We start from the raw sequence: 16,878 nt of genomic DNA, 5'->3' as shown, positions 1-16,878 counted from the left end.
CGAAGCTCGGGCAGAATGTTTTTTCTGCAGATTCGTTGAACTCAGCCCTAAGTGTTTTAAAACGTTTTTAGGGTTTCTTATTTGTCCTAAGTATAAAAGGCAAACCCTAGCCACGTTTTTAGTGTTGCTCATAATTGCAGTTTGTGTAAATCTCTTGTGAGATCTAAAGGAGCTTTCCTTTACACAAACTTAGAGTTTTCAAGGAAAAGATTTATCTACACCTTGATGATCAATTCAGTTGCTGCCATTGAAGTTTAAAGAAAATACAAGCGGGTGTGCTTGTTTTTGGTGGTGAATCCAAGAAAGAAGGAGTCCGTGGATTCGGAGTTTGCACGTGGTCGTGTCAGTAAGTTCTACTAGTTGGTAGCAATAAGAAGTCGAGCATGGGAGCTTGTAAGTCTTATTGTATGAACTTCAATTCTTTCAAGATAGTGGATTCAAGTTTACCTTGAGGATAGCTAGGTCAAATCCTCCCCAGGTTTTTACCGGTTTGGTTTCCTAGGTGATCATATCTTGTGTTATTTATTTTCCGCTGCTTTGCATGATTTGATCTTTATAATTGTGATAACCTAGACTTACATAATTGGACTAAGTAACAACTTGGCTAATTACTTAGGTTTAATCAATTGTTTAAGGGGTCTAAAAACTGTCAGAGTATTAAGGTTCGAGAACAATTTCTTGGCTGAGAAGACTAAGAAGCTTGAAGCGAAGCTGTTTCAAGTTAGAGCTTAATTGGAGAGGACTTCAAGTGCAAAGCTTGATGAGATGCTTAGTCTTCAGAAATCCGCTTCTGATCAAACAGGTTTAGGGTATGATTCTCTTCCTCTAATACTGTTTCTACTAGTACTACTGTTTTTATTCCTCCTAGCAATAATATTGAAATTGAGAACAATGATATTAAAATTGATTTAGCTAGTAAGAACTTAGATAAAGGAAAATCTATCTTAGGAGCACCCCCTAAGCAAGATAAGAAGGAAGCTAAGAGCCCTAGGACTAAGAAGGCTAACTCTCAAAAACCTAAACAAAAGAAACAGCATCTCTGTCATCATTGTGGAGTTGCCGGTCATACTTGACCAAATTGCTATAAGTGGCTTGCCACTTAACAGAGTAACGGCATGATAGCATCTGGAAACCAGAATCAGCTTCAATCCTCTCTTGCTCCCCTTGGAGATCTTCTCAAAGCCCTCATGTTTCTTTCAAACTTGAACGGTTTTAATTCTTCCCCTTCTCTAACAGTTCAAGGGTTTAATCAAAGGAAAGGTTCTTCCAGGGTGTGGAAGGAAAAGGGCTCCAAGTGATTCTATCACTTTTCTCTTTCTCTTTCTCTCTTCTTGTTTTTATGTGTGCATTACTTGTGTGTTTTGCTTTCAAGTTTTGAGTCAGTCTAATTTTTATACTTTGCATTGTTTAACATGTTTTTTGTTGGTTTTCAGTTTTGATTATTTTGTTTTATTTAATATAAAAATAAAAAAATAAATTGAAAAATCAAAAAAATACAAAAACAGTGTGTGATATGTGTACATTGGTACTTGTGTACCTTGGATGGCCATTGAAACAAAGTTTTCCAAACTTTGTATCTCTTGTAACTTAGATGACCATCTCTATGCACAACTAAGCAAGTGAGTTTTGTGGCTTTTGTTTGTGATGGGTAGAATTGAGTTATCTCTTGTATTTAATACTCGTATCACTCTTTTTGACAGGAATGACTAGAAAATCCTAAGAGAAAGGCATAAATAACCATCTCACCACTGTTGCCCGCCAATCATAATATGACACCTATATGCTTCGACATAGTAAAAGTGTAGTGTCAATGACATTTGTGTGCTTCGGCATAGCAAAATTAGAATATCAAATGCTTACCATCATTGGATATTTCTTTTCTTTCTCTTATATGCCCATGCATGATTTGCTTAAATAAAATATGCAAAGAAAATGAAAAGCAAAAAGATCAAAATGTTTTAAATATGATTACAAGTGTGTATTCTAGGAGATGTGGGAGTTATAAGATGTACCTCGAAGGTAATAGTCCCCATCAAATAGTTATGATTGTGTGTGAGTTAAAGTGATTTTCTCATATCTCAAATCATCATAGCATGTATACACTTATGCAATCTTGTGATATTTTTCACACACAACACGCAATATTCTTTGCTACTTTTGATACATGTGCAGGTACAATGTGATTTGACCATCACAAAGTTTTACATGTGTTAATGTATGCTCACTAAACTGTCTTTACTTGTTTTTGAAATATAAAATTGGTTAGACTTGTTTGATGTGTGTGTGTATATGTGTTTTTGGGATCTCTGTGCTTAAAATTTTTGATGAGAGATGATTTTGAGAGCTTAAAATGTTGATTGGATCTTTGGTTGAGTTGCATGCTTGATTACATTCATATCTGTGTTTTTCCCTTCTTGAAAAACAGTTTTGAAGCAATCTCGACACCTCCTCGTTACCTCCTTGACACCTGGCTATCTGTCAAGCACTTAAGGTCTTTTCTTATCTCAATCTCAACAGATCTTTGACAGTTGGTGGATTGAATGAGAAAGTTCCTGGACCCTCGATTGCTTCTCGATAGCTAGTGGATTGATTAAGCTTCTCTTCTTGTGTCTTTACTTTGTTTCTCGACACCTTCTCAACAGCTGCATCTGTCGACGTTGATTTTCTCGACACCTTACTCGACAGATGGCTCGACACCTCTATTTGTCAAGAATTACTAACGATCTATATATTCTTTCTTCCCAATCTGGTTCTCATTTCTTCAATCTCTCTAGACCTGTCCGCACCTGTTCATCTCCCAAACACTATCTCTCTCACTCCAAACCTCTTCCTAAGTGTTTTTTTCAAGCTTTTTCAAGTTTTCCTTCACTTGGTAAGCTTCTAATCTCCTTCATTTACACGCATTTCATGTTTTGAAACCTAGGTTTTGGGGTCTTTTGAAAAATTTTGGGGTTTTTCAAAATTGATGAGTTATTGTTGAAATTTTGGGATGGGCTTTTACTTAAATGAGTTTAAAATCTCATGCATTGCATCACATTAGCATAATAACAGTATTATCATGCATTTAGATGTGTGCAAATTGATTGTGTGTTGGTAGGATTGGATTGGGCTGAGCCCATGATGCAATTTCTTTTGCATATCACACGTTCATGCATTCCCCATGCATACGTACTATCTTTTCAATATGTTTGTTATATTTGAACAGCTTTGGGACTTTTCTGATTGTCTTTCTTTCTCTCCCTCTCTTTCTGTTTACGTTAGTCGTGTTTATGGCACCTAAGCGTAAGTCAGCTCCGTCCTAGAACCCTTTGCATTCTAAGACATCGTCTTCTTCTGATCCTACTCCTTTTCATATTTGGTTCCGTGATAAGGATGCCCGAAAGGACTTCTCGGAGAACTTTTCTCAACTAGGTGTTCATTCAGAACGCCGAGTCATTTTAGCGGACTTCGCCAACACTAACCTTCCTACTGTCATTCACAGTTGAGGATGGGAGTCACTGTGTGACGTCCTGGTCACTTGTCCGACCGTGCTGATCCAGGAGTTTTACTCCATCATGCATGGTTTTGATTTTTCAGTACCTCTCTTTTGTACTAGCGTTCAAGGTACACGCATTGTAGTCACACCGCAGCATGTTGCGGATGTGCTTCATGTTCTGAGGGTAGAGCATCCTGATTACTTCGGTTGTGAGCGTTTGTGGACTGTCTCTAAAGACGAGATGATTTTCGCTTTCTGTGAGCGTCCCGCAGATTGGGGTGATCGTCAGTTCACACCATGTAGGCCTTTTGCTAAAGGTCCTAGATTCATGAACATGATGATAACGTTTGTTTTGCACCCACTCTCTCACTATAACTCTATCACAAAGCCTCGTGCTTGATTTTTGCTTTCTTTATTAAAGCACCTTACTATAGATTTTCCTTTACATTTCATTCTTTCTATCTCATATGTATATAGGGATACGGTTACCCGTGATAAGCTCATTTTCCCTTCGGCTATCACAAGGATTCTATGCCATTTTTTTGTTCCTTTTCCCTCTTCCGATCATTTTTTTGTCATGTGTGCCATAGACTACGCTACCATTAAACGTAGCGAGGTGCAGTTTAGGTCTCGACAATTAGATTTAACAACTCCTCCCTCCCATTCTTCTCCGTCTCATTCTGCTCCATCCACATCCGCTCCCTCCTCTTCTTTGGGCGATGTGACTCTAGGAGACATCGTGGCGCAGCTGCAGCGCATGGATGCTCGCCTTGATACACTTTCTACGGAGTTGTATCAAGTGAACGTTCATGTCAGTCGTATTACACAGCAACAGGCGACCATGGGTGGTCATACTTCTGAGGCTTCTCCTGCACCATCTCTTCCACCACCTACTCCAGTGGCTTCTGAGTCTGAGGATGATAATGATGATGATGGTGATGACGATGATGCTTCAGATGATGATGATGGAGATGCTAGCTATACCGATGAGATGTCTACTTGACACTCTTACCCTTTGTCACTCGTGACAAAAAGGGGAAGTAGTTTTGGATATGAGAGTAGTCATTCTTAAGAGGAGAGTTAGTATAGGACATTTAGTTAGGGGGAGTGTTGATATCTGAATGTAATGAGGATTACTTGTATCTTTTTCTTTTCTCTATTTTAAATACATTTTTCTTGTACATGGGTCTTGTGACCAGTTTTTACATATATTGTACTTATCTTCTTTATATATGTTGATGTATGTTTCTTTCACCTACCCTTACATGTGTTGTTTCTTTTCTCTCTTTATGCACATGTTTCTTATTACGTGTATGCAATCTATTATTTATGTTTCACACAAAGATGCTTTGATGAGTTTTGTTTAAAGTGTTTTAGAAATACAGGTTGTCAAAGTCTACTTGTCATAAACTCTTTTCTTGCAAAGTTTTTTAAGAGTTTGTGTTAGGATAGATTTTATTGTATTCAACAAGTGAATATGAGTTGAGTGATTTATGACTTTCTCATATGTTCATTTGTTTGTTGTGATTTTGTAATGGATTGCCAAACGGGGAGATTGTTAGGACATATATGATTCACTTGTTAGGAACATATGTCACTATTTTATGTAATTGGCTTATCCTTTGACAAAACACACTTTACTTGTATTTGGGTAGATCTAGGATGTGTTTAATACTTCAAGAAACTATTTTTCAAGATCAAGTGTTGAAGACATGCAAGTCTGTCCAAGATTCAAGCTGAAAAAATGTTGTTCATTAAAACTCGACAGCTAGCTATCCATTGAGCTTATAAAGCTTTCCAGCCCCGTGGCTCAACAGTTGCTCTACAATATCTCGACAGACAGTTATCTATCTAGCTTTATGAAAAATAGAATTCCAGTTGACTTAAATCCGGGATTATGTGTTTGGTCTTTCTTTTTTTCTAACCCTAGACATATAAAAGGATTATTTTAAGGGTCATCAAAGTGTACACAAGTTACACAAGTGTTGAGCAAAGTTTGTTTAAGCAATTTGTAACCAGAGACAAAGTTTTGCCCTAGTTCATCATTCTTGTGAAGAAGTTGTTGTGTATGTGCACCGTAGGGTTTTCTGACCAAGTATCTTCTTGATCTTCATCGTTGGGATGAACTGAAGAACTTTGTAGCCAACAACTTACTCTAATTGGTGACTGAAGTGGCGTACTAGGATCCGCGCATTGGTTAGTCACATACTCTGGAGCCGTGCATCAAAAGGAAAAATTGTCACTACAAAATAAGTCCAATTGGGTATTGGGGTAAGGGCTTAACTGTCGATTGGTATAAGGTACTGAGATTCCTTTACTTGTAACCGCTTGTTTTCATAATAGTGGAATTTTGGGAGTGATGACCTGAAAATCAGTCCGTGGGATTTTTGCAGTTAGATTTTCCCCATTCGTAAACAAATCACCGTATTATTTATTTTCTGCTGCATAATTAGATTATTGGTAATTTGTTTGTGCTACCACGTATTTGCAAGTTAATTTGATTAATTAATAAACTTGATTAACTAATCAATTAATTCATCACAAGGGGTCAATTCGTTTTTGGCCTATCAGTGGCAAGTTGAAGAAATCTCTCCTAGACCAAGGAGGCATATATCAATCTACTTTGGTGTCCTTCCTATCGTGGATAATTTCTTTTGCTTTTCGCTTATTTTGAACATGATCATCCTCCAACCTCTTGAACTCCTCAACTTCTACATATCCCCTATAAGGTTCTTGGTAAGGGACTTTCTTAACTCAGAGCCCATAGAAAGGCCCACCTTGAACATTCTAGCAGCCACATTTTCATGATTTCCTCTGATCTCATTATATAACTTCTAATAACGGTCTGAGTATTGCCTTAGTGTTTCCCCATCTCCCATCGTCATGGTTAACAATGAGTCAATGAGCTTCGGTACTCTATTGCTTGTCACAAATCTAGCTCCAAACGCTGTCATGAGTTCCTCATACTACCGGATAGATCCTTTATCCAACCCATTGAACCATCTCATTACTATCAATCCGAGGCTAGATGGGAATACTTTACACATAAAAGCCTTATTTCTCGAATAGATGGTCATGCTCTGGTTGAAATGACTGTCATGCTCTATTGGGTCTATCTTCCCATTGTATATAACAAATGCAAGTTGGATAAAGTGGTGAGGTAGGTTCGAACACTCAATCTGCTGAAAGAAAGGTGAGTGAGATGTTTGGTAAAGAGCTTGGCTCATTGCATCAGCCATTAAGTTATGTGGAGGGGTTTGCTCTCTTCTTTCGTCTTATGTGCCTCCACTAATAGAGCTTGAAAAATCCTCTCTATGATTTCCAAAAGGACTCCTTGATCTCCTTCCCATCCAATTTGCCTCTCTCTCAAAACTTAAGCTAGTTGAAGGACGTCTCCTCTAATCCTTCATATTAGCCCCTCTTCGAACTTGGCTTTACAGGGTTTGGACCTACGCCTTAAGTTCCTCCAATTCATCATCCTTGGTGCTAGCTCATGAAGAAACCTGATGTTCTCTCCCTCTCTACTTAGAGGATATTAAGGATCCTTTACTACTTTTATGTGATTAGGTGGGAGATCGCACTTCTCTCCTAGGTTCTATATTCACCCATCACTCCCTAGGCCCTAAGCCTATGCACCCTACTCCCTTACTATGGTCTAAATTCCTAGCTATATCTCAATTTGCCATTGGTTACTTTTCAAATGAGCTCTTTAGTCTAGAATAGCAATTTCTCACTGATAGCACTAATTGTATATGGCAAAAATTGAGTAACTGTTTGGGTTGGGCTTTAACTGTAACAACTAATTTATAGAGATGGGCTGAAAAGCTAATTCTTGGATAATAAAGTAAAAACTCAAATAAAAGACATAACCACCAGGCAAAATTGGAAGATAACACTACTTCTTTCTTATAAACTTTCCCCAAGGATCCAAGAAGGAAATATACAAGTGAAGAATGCAAATACACGTGAAACTATTATAAGGCTCTTACAATCTTCTCTCTAGACTTAATCTTTTTCAGATCCCTTGCACATGAAGGGTTTTTTCCTATTTTTAGGGAAATTGTAACTATCTTAGCCATCCACCTGTAGGGTAGATGCTCCTAGTGGTAGGATACTTGTCCTGTCCCCATTTTCTTTCCTTGAGGCTGGGATAACTGTGTAATAGGCTGACGATACACTATTCAAGCATGTCATTTAGCCATAAATGCAGCATGACTAGTTAGAGAAATGCATTTAATATGGAGGAGACAATTGCTTTCTCAAGAAACTTCCTTCCCTTTCGTCTGGGATTTCAAAGTTCTTTTGATTAGATAGTTCCCCATTGATTACCCACAAAATTAATGTACTTTGACCACGCTTTGACCAAAAAATTAAAGTAATAGTCACCTCCACATTAATTCGATCCATTTGGTATATATATATGACTAACCTGAATAATGCTTTAAGCCCCAAAAATCCATATTCATCATGAAAAGAAGGGGGAAGGTGTCTGATGAGACAAGTATCTTACCAGCTCTGTGGTGAGACAGGGTTTTAAGGGGGAAGGCAGAGGGGAGTATAAAAGAAAGCAGGACGTGTAGGAATGGGGATAGGCAATCTAAAGAGAGAAAGATAGAGAAAAACTGAGAGTGAAATTTATGCTTGCAACAAGGAATTGTTTTAGGAATAAAGAGGGATTTTTCTTGAGTGTTCTTAACTAATATTTTGTGATTTCTTAACCTTGTTCAAGTCTCCAATTGTGGATTCATTCCTACCCATACATTAACCAAACCCTATATATATATATATATATATATATATATGTATGTATGTATGAGTCCAAATTTGGTAAGGATGGAATGTAAAATCATGTTTGATATCATCTAATAAAAGATTGTCACATCAGCTTTTTACTTAAATTCAATACATCTTACTAGACATAATTATATCTCAATAAAATTTTTAATAAAATTTTTATGTTACTTATCAAAAAAAAAAAAAATCTCAATAAACTCATAGTTGAATTGGATTTTCAAATTGGTATTAGAATTGATAGGGTGTGGTTATGCCTATTTTTTAATATGTAATAGGATGATATGGCATGTTGGGATTGAAGAGTGTAAAACTTGAGTTTTACATATATATATATATATATATATATATAGACACACACACACTGAGAAGACGTTGGAAGGGTTAAAGGTTTTATGTCGGTACAGTCTTTTTGAGTGGTCTCGTTGTTGGGGTTTTACAGATTGTTCCTCTCTCTTTGAGTTTATGTTTTCTCTTAAATCAGCTTCCTAATTTCCTTCTTTTTTGTTACTTGTTTTATCCTTTTTTTTGTTGTTCATCATCATCAACAACTTATATTTTTCCTTACTATTTTCATTAATAATATTTCTATGATTATCGACCAATATATAAATATATATATATATATATATATATATGTTAAGGTCCAAAATATCACAAGTACAAATCTAAAACTAAAGGGGCCCTCGAAAACAGGTAAGGCCCAATCCGCCAACTAAGGCCCACTTAAAATGAGTAAAAGGAAGCCCAAACTAATGGATGGGCAAGCTTTGCGGCTTTAAAAAGAAAGAAAAAGAAAAAAGGAAGCTCCGCCTAGCCTTTGTAAGGAGAGTTTCCTAGGGAGCCCAGAAAAAGACTTAAGTAAGATACCTTAGGACTGCCAGAGCCATGGGATCCTCAAGAAATGCAGGAAGGAATCAACTAGGATTTGAACAGCTCATGGGAGCATGCTCATGGACACAAGGAACAAAAATAGGCATGTCCCATCAACCACCTATGGCTCAGAAAAAAAGGCCGATGGCTTAGGAATTAGACTTCATGAAAAGAAGTCTGGTACCTCGGAGAATGCAAGAAGGTGAACCATGAAGGAAGGTGACTAGGGATTTTTTAGCTTGATAGGGAAGAATCTACCCATTTAGAGAAAATGACAAAAGGTGAAGCAGCCAAAATGTGAGTCTAAAAAGGAGCATCTAGAAGCTTTGGGAAGAGAGGATTAAAGTCAGCCCTTAGGATCCCCCAAAAAATGAAGGTCAGCTGTGGGCTTTTTGGGGGGAAACCTCAAAAGAAGAACATAGTGAGAGAATAAGGAAAGGACCAGCCACCAATGTTGCTGACACAACATTGGTTCTGGTACTCAGGGCAGTGAACGGAAGGAATCAATGGTACACCAAAAACCCTAAAAATGTACTATAAAAGGGGATGAAGTCATTAGCAAAAACCATTCAACAAAAAGGAATCAGAGCAAAAGGATCCTTTGAAAAACATATTTAAAATTCAAAAAGTGAGAAAAGAGGGAAAACACTGTGAGAGATCCTGAGACAAACACTAGAGGATACACTTGGATTCAAAGGAATTCAAAACTTACACGTCTTAGATGCCTACAAAGAGTTATCTAAATCTGTGACTTTTGAGCTTATTTGGACCTTATAACATATCCCAATGGAAGAAGGCCCAAGTGTACCGAAATTAAAAAATAACGAAATATCATTTATTTCTCTGAGGATCCCTGACGTCTTATTTACCTTTTTTTTTATTCCTTTACTATTCCCCAGCCATTTACTGTACAATACGTTTATATTTTATATGTATGAATGTGTATGTGTTGTAGGATCCATGTTTTGTGCACAACTTAGTTCATAATTAGCCCAACACAGCTGCAGTGAACCAAACCCAGTCCACCAAACAAGTATAAGGCCCAGGATCTTTGTTTCTACATGAGCTTAGGTACTATAAAAAAAAAATAAAAAATAAAAAAAAAACCCACAATATATATATATATATATATATATATGTATGTATGTATGGGAGTGATTAACTAACGCTTCCAAATGAGGTTCACTACATAAAAATTTTCAAGAAGGTTCCTTAGAGTGCCAAATGTTCATATTCATGTGGATGGAGAGTTCATGGAAAAAATTCAATTAGAGAGAATCCAGAGGTCTTGGAGTTATTGCAATAAGAATGCAAGCTTGAAATTTGTAGATATTATAGCAAAGAGTCTAGCTGTACAAAGATTTTGTAAGTATTTTTGTAAATACTTTTCCTGTAGTGATGTTTTCTAAGGAATTGGGTCCTTTGACGTGTATTTTCCATTGAAGATATTCTTATTTGGTTGTCCAATTCAATACCAGATCTTGTGTCTTGGGTTGTTCTCTTTCAATACGTTGCTTTTAGAAATGGTACTTGATTACTATGGTTGGTTTGTTTATTTGCATTGATAACTTTAGGGAAAAATACCAATACACCTCTTGAACAATGGGTAAGTGGCCAAGACACCCCCCTCAACTTTTATTTTAGCAAATTTTCTCCTTAAACTTCACACAGCTTCCAAATAGAGGTAGCTGTTAGTTTGCCATTTAAACTCACGTTTTTTAACAAGTTTTTTAAGTTGTATTTGAGCAAAGGTATACTTTGTAAGGGTTTAGTTTCCTAAGTTTGATCCCTAGCCCCTATTGGCATGAATAAATCTCAGTTTCTTAGTGTTTCCCCTTACCTTGAGGGAGTTTACTATGCCTACTGGAAGGTTCAGAAGAGTGTTCCTTAATTCTTTAAATGATGAGAACATGGCATTTGTTGCCATGAAATATAGACAATTTCTCAAAGTTTGGAAGGGTAAAAAGTAGAATAAACCCCTAGACCTACTAGATAACTTAAGAGTGAAGCTAGTTGTAGACACCCATTTAACACCAGATAAAAATCTTTGGTACCCGGCGTTAATAAGGAGCTTGAACTTTTTCCCTTTTAAATGGGTTACCCACACTGACTTTAAACTTCAAATCTCCTTACAAGATTCTGTTTAATACATGCCCAAACTACTACCACCCTAGCACCTTCGGATGTACCTGCTAACTGCTATCCTTATTTTGGGCCACATAAGAGCACTGGCATCAGTTGTTCTATAAATATGTTATTTTGAAGTACAAAAAAGTTATTTTATCTATTTTAACACACTATAATTATGTTATTTTGAAACACAAAAAAGTTACTTTATCTATTTTAACACACTACTTTACAATACACCCTACATCACATCTTCTATTTTAACATTCATCATATTAAAATAGTATAACCAACCTATTAAAATAATATAAATAACCCAACAAAAATACTCACTCATTTATTTTCTCTCTCTAAGTTTGAACTCTCAAATCTAAAGCTTTGTTTCTCTGTCTCTCTCTTCCTCTCTGTCTCACTTCCTCTCTCTCACGCTCCTATCCCAGTAAATAAAATAAATAAATAAATAAATAAAAAATCACCATCACTGCAACCACCAAATTTGTAACCCAACACCACCATGATCAACACAGACCAATCAACAAATAAAGCAAAACCCAAAATCAACCCAAACTTCACATTCACCGTGACCACAACCCAAGATAAATGTGAGAGAGAGAGAGAGAGAGAGAGCAATACCCAAGCTTTTGATTGAGAGAGACAGAGAAGAGAAGAAGAGACAAACCGAATGATTAAAGAGTGGGTAAGAGAAGAGGTAGAAGAGAAGAAGATTAGAGAGAATGAATGGGTGAGGGACAAATGAATGAATACTTTATTATTATGAGAGAGAAAGTTGAATAAAAAAAAATTCAAAAATTTGTGTATTTTCTTCTATACCCTTCTATTGATAGAAGAGTACTGTAGCTCATGCCAAATATTTTTGGCTTTTGGTACACTTGATGAAGAATGGTTTTTGGTGTTTGGTGTACTAAATGCTATAAATTTAACATTTAGCATGCTTAACTAAGCCCCAAATTAATTCCGTGCATATTCTTGGGCTCTAGTACCCTTTCCAATGGATACCATTGTTTGGATCCAAAATTTACACTTCACGACATGTGGTTTTCACGAGTCCACCTTTCCATTTGAAGCCACAAAATCTACTTCATCCACCTTAGACACTTATCAACGGTGGGTTGATCTACCTATCTCAGCAACAAGTCAGCACTTCTTCCTTCCTTCTACTAAGCTATCTCTATCTGTACCTTAGCCCAATTCCTCTATCACACCCAACTCTATCACTAATATTCTAGGTTTTTTCTAACTGTTCGTGTCGGGTGGGCCCACGAAGAGGTAAAGCGCTAGCTCAGGAAATTCTTTTCAAAGTGCAGGTATCAGGACTCAAACTGGGGAGCACACCCAGTCAAGCCCAATACAAGCACCTTGAGACCAAGAGCCCAACTAACTCGGCCAACCCCCTGGGTTAACACACATTGTTTATTAATATAAAAGATAAACCTTGTACTTTATTTTATACAATTCAATTCAAAGTCTTTCAGCTTTTAACAATTACAATGCTACAAGCAAAGTACACAAGAATTAAATCAAACAACAACAACAACAACCAAAAAAAAAAAAAAAGAGAGAGAAGGAAATATAGAAGCTACGTACCTTTGTTCAGGATACCAAATTATCAATGAAGCAAGAACTGGCTGCTTTCCGCTGCGTATACCTCCTTTCAGAATGCTGAGCAATTGAGCAAGGACAGTCAATTTGGTAAATGAATAAACGTGAAGGGCAAATAATATCTAGATCTTTTCTCTCTGTTTTCTTGCTTTTTAAAGTAGAGGAAATAAATAGCCATATTGAAAATGCAAAAGCATCAACAAGGCTCGACTTGGTGTAAGGTCTTCACATCACCCTTGGTGAAAGACACTTACTATTATACCAAGGCTCGAATTTTTCCCCTCGTCCACAACTCACTTAAAAAGAAAGAATAGAGCAACTAGACAAAGTACCCGTCTCCTACGCGCCACAACGTTGCCAGTTGTTTTTCTGCTCGCTAATGGGAATCAGACTTTAAGTTGAAATGTGGTAAAGAGTAGGAAGTATCTTTTTTTCTGTATTTAGAAATGGAGTAACGTAAGACCAAATTGAGCAAAATGATAACTCAACAAAAACTAAGATGAAAAGTTGGAAGTACTAAGTATATGACTTTTTTTTTTCTTTTTTTTTAAATGTAAAACCAAATTGAGGAACCCGCAATGAAGACTAAAATGATTTTTTTTTTTATGTGATTTTTTTTTTCTCTGTTATAAATAAGACGAAAAGTTGGACGTATCTGACTTTTCTTTTTCTTTTTTTTTTAATGTAAAATCAAATTGAGGGAACGACAACTTGCAACGAAAATTAAGATAAAACTTTTTATTTTCAATATAATAAGGTGAAAGTAAATATCTATCTTTTAATCAGAAAAAGAAAAGAAAAGAAAAAAACTATGACCCAAGTATCTGACCTGACCTTTTTTTTGTTTTTTTTTTTTTTTAAGTAAAGAAAAAAAAATGAGAGGAAGACACAACACACAAACTGCAGCAAAAGTTTGAATAAAATGATGTTGAATTTGTATTAATTTCTGACCCTCCGCTTAATCTGCAAAACAAAGATTACTCACACAGGTCAAAGGAATTAATGCAGTACTGATCTCCACATGCGAATGAAAATGGACAGTCACATGCTCAAAACGATAAACAGATTATGATCTGAATTGAAGCAGATCTGACTGTGTGTATCCTCGTACAGAAAAACAGGAGAAATAAAATTAACGCCAACAATCACTCAACAAAATTAAAATTCCATTAGGATTTGGTGTAGAACTTATAATTACACCATTCATTCAAAGAGTATCAATATAGGTTTTTTTTTTTGTCAAATAAAACAATAGAAAGTAAACAATCACAATCCTATTAATCCACTATTAAAAAAAACAAAGATAAAAAAATAAAAATAAAAAACACGCAAGGCAGTACAACCTTTACACCTTCTACTAGGACAAGCCGCCAGAGAATGCCTAAGCTTCAGGTTATATTTCCAACACCACAAATACACGTTTGGTAAGAACTCTATTTTCTGTCTCTCCTCCTTCTTTATTATATATAACATTTAGGCAAGATTTTTGCAATCTTGTATATCACTCACAAATAAAAGGCATTACTCTAGCAATAAGCAAAGAATTATTCTCTTACCAACAAATCAAAAAAGGAACAACTGACCAAGCATCTTCGATGTCCACGACAACAGGATAACATTGGGCAGAGGGACGAGTGGGCCAGCGGAGGGCCATGACCCTCCGAACTTTTGAAATTCTTACCCCCTCCTTTATTGCATTATTGGTTAAGAGCATCCGCAGCCCAAATGGTATATTGTATATATTGATATATTTTACCATCATAGCCTTCAAATGTTGCTCCAGTCCGACTTGCAAAATGTGCCAATTGCAAAAAATTTTACAATACTGCTACAACGCCATCCTATTTCTAGGATTGTACTGTAGCAAAATTGTATAATTAAAAATTATTATTATATTATCTCTGATTCTTCTCTCTCTTCCTTTTCTCTCTTTCTCTTTGCTCTCTCTTCTTCTTGCTCTCTCATTATTTCATTACCTTCACTCTACGCTAAACTCTCATCAACCCAATGGAAACGCAACGCAAGCAGTCATCATCCTCTTAGTCTCTCTGATTTGGTGTAGAACAAGGATAAAAATAAAAAATAAAAAAACACACAAGGCAGTACAACCTTAACACCTTCTACTAGGACAAGCCGCCAGAGAATGCCTAAGCTTCAGGTAATATTTCCAACACCACAAATACACGTTTTGTAAGAACTCTATTTTCTGTCTCTCCCTCTTCTTTATTATATTTAACATTTAGGCAAGTTTTTTGCAATCTTGTACATCACTCACAGATTAAAGGCATTACTCTGGCAATAAGCAAAGAATTAATCTCTTACCAACAAATCAAAAAAGGAACAACTAACAAAGCATCTTCGTCTCATAAAAAAAAAAAAAAAAAAAAAAAACAAAGCATCTTCGATGTTCAAGACAACAAGATAACATTGGGCAGAGGGACGAGCGGGCCGGCAGGGGCTATGACCCTCCATACTTTTGAAATTCTTCCCCACCCTTTATTGCATTATTGGTTAAGGTATATAAAGTTAACATTTACTTTTTTTAATTTATCTAAATTTAATTGATTTTTATACATTTTATATTTTTCAAAACTATTAGTACTCTTAGACATGTAACTTAATTTGTTTAACAAAAAAAAAAAACTTCATTTAACATGTTTTCAAAAAGAACAATTGTGATTACTGTAATTTAATGGATAATTACACATTGCTTAATAAAATAAAATATTTATTTTGAATTATATAAAACTGACTTCATGAAATTTTCTTATATATGAAATATATATTATTAAAGGCATGCTTTAAGTATTACGTGTGTCGGTGTGTGTTTAAAATGGACAATGTTTGTCCCTAACAAAATGGACAATGTGTGGCTACAATTTCACACAATATATTTAAATTTAGATGTGAATTTTGATAAATTTATCATGGAATAATATTTTCTTCTTATATCTTCCATATTTGCAAGATTTTTAAAATGTAAAAAATTAATATTTATGTCATCAATCAAATATTTATATTTCAAGTTTTTGTAGTCTAAAATTATGTATTAAAAATAAATTTATGGATCAAATAATAAATGATTTCTGATTGACAAGAAATTTGACATGCTTGTTGAGAATATAAAGAACATGTAATCCAATAATTAAATTTTCAAAATATGTAGAAAAGTTATATTTTTTAGTGGGAGTTGGAGCAAACTCGAAGTACACGTACGCAAGCTTACAACATGCGCATGCATATTTAGGGTTTCTATATGTTTTTCTTTCACTAGAACATCCTTTAAGCTAAAGACTTACAAGATTGGGCCCTAAACTAGCCCTAGGCGTCTAAGTGATATCGTCATTAGGGAACAAGGGCTTGAGTTATAATGGATACAAAATGAAGTGTTTACAATAGTGTTTGTATAAATTTACTCTCGTGCCTCTATTACATAAAACAAATTACTCTCTTCATCCCAAAATGTTGGTCCTATAAAGAAAATTCAACTTTTTAAGATAACATCATTTAAGAAACTGATAAGTTTAAGAGAAGGTGCAAATTAAAAAGGTGCAAATTTCCAAAACCACACTCATTAATTTAAGAGAAGCACTACATCCACAATATTTTCACAACAAATCATAAGTGATAAATTGTTACTGGTTCGAATTTGAATTCACCAATGATATGCTTTTTTGCCCACCAATATTAACCTATAATAACCTACCACTGAAGATTTATTGTGAAAGTATTATGAAAATATTGTAGATATCGCATTTCTCTTAATTTAAACTATGAAAAAAGAATGACATTGAATTTTTAAATAAAGTAAAGGTAAAATATAAATTTTATTTATTAATTTTGGAAAGAAGATTTCATTTTAGAACATCCCAAAATACTATTTTGGTCCTTACATTTTGGGACCATAGTCAATTTGGTTCCTATATTTTGGTAGCAGTTAATTTGATCCTTGTTATTTTCATCATAAAGTCAATGTGGTCTTTACCATTAAA

General features: G+C 35.4%; 1 protein-coding gene across 1 annotated transcript in view; it reads right to left on the bottom strand.

Moving 5' to 3' along the window:
- Positions 1-13,317, bottom strand: part of LOC115980758 (disease resistance protein At4g27190-like) — a 29,967-nt gene extending 16,650 nt beyond the window's left edge. Inside the window, exons 1-2 of the mRNA XM_031102978.1 lie at positions 13,219-13,317; positions 12,872-12,946 (exon numbers count right to left, since the gene is read on the bottom strand). The gene's annotated coding sequence lies outside the window, so the exon portion shown is untranslated. The remainder of the gene's footprint in view (positions 1-12,871; positions 12,947-13,218) is intronic.
- Positions 13,318-16,878: the final 3,561 nt, after the last annotated feature.

Source organism: Quercus lobata, chromosome 3 (genome assembly GCF_001633185.2).
Source record: "Quercus lobata isolate SW786 chromosome 3, ValleyOak3.0 Primary Assembly, whole genome shotgun sequence".
Taxonomy (NCBI): Eukaryota; Viridiplantae; Streptophyta; class Magnoliopsida; order Fagales; family Fagaceae; genus Quercus; species Quercus lobata.
Note: the sequence above shows the minus strand (reverse complement) of the source record. Positions and strands in the feature narration are given on the sequence as shown.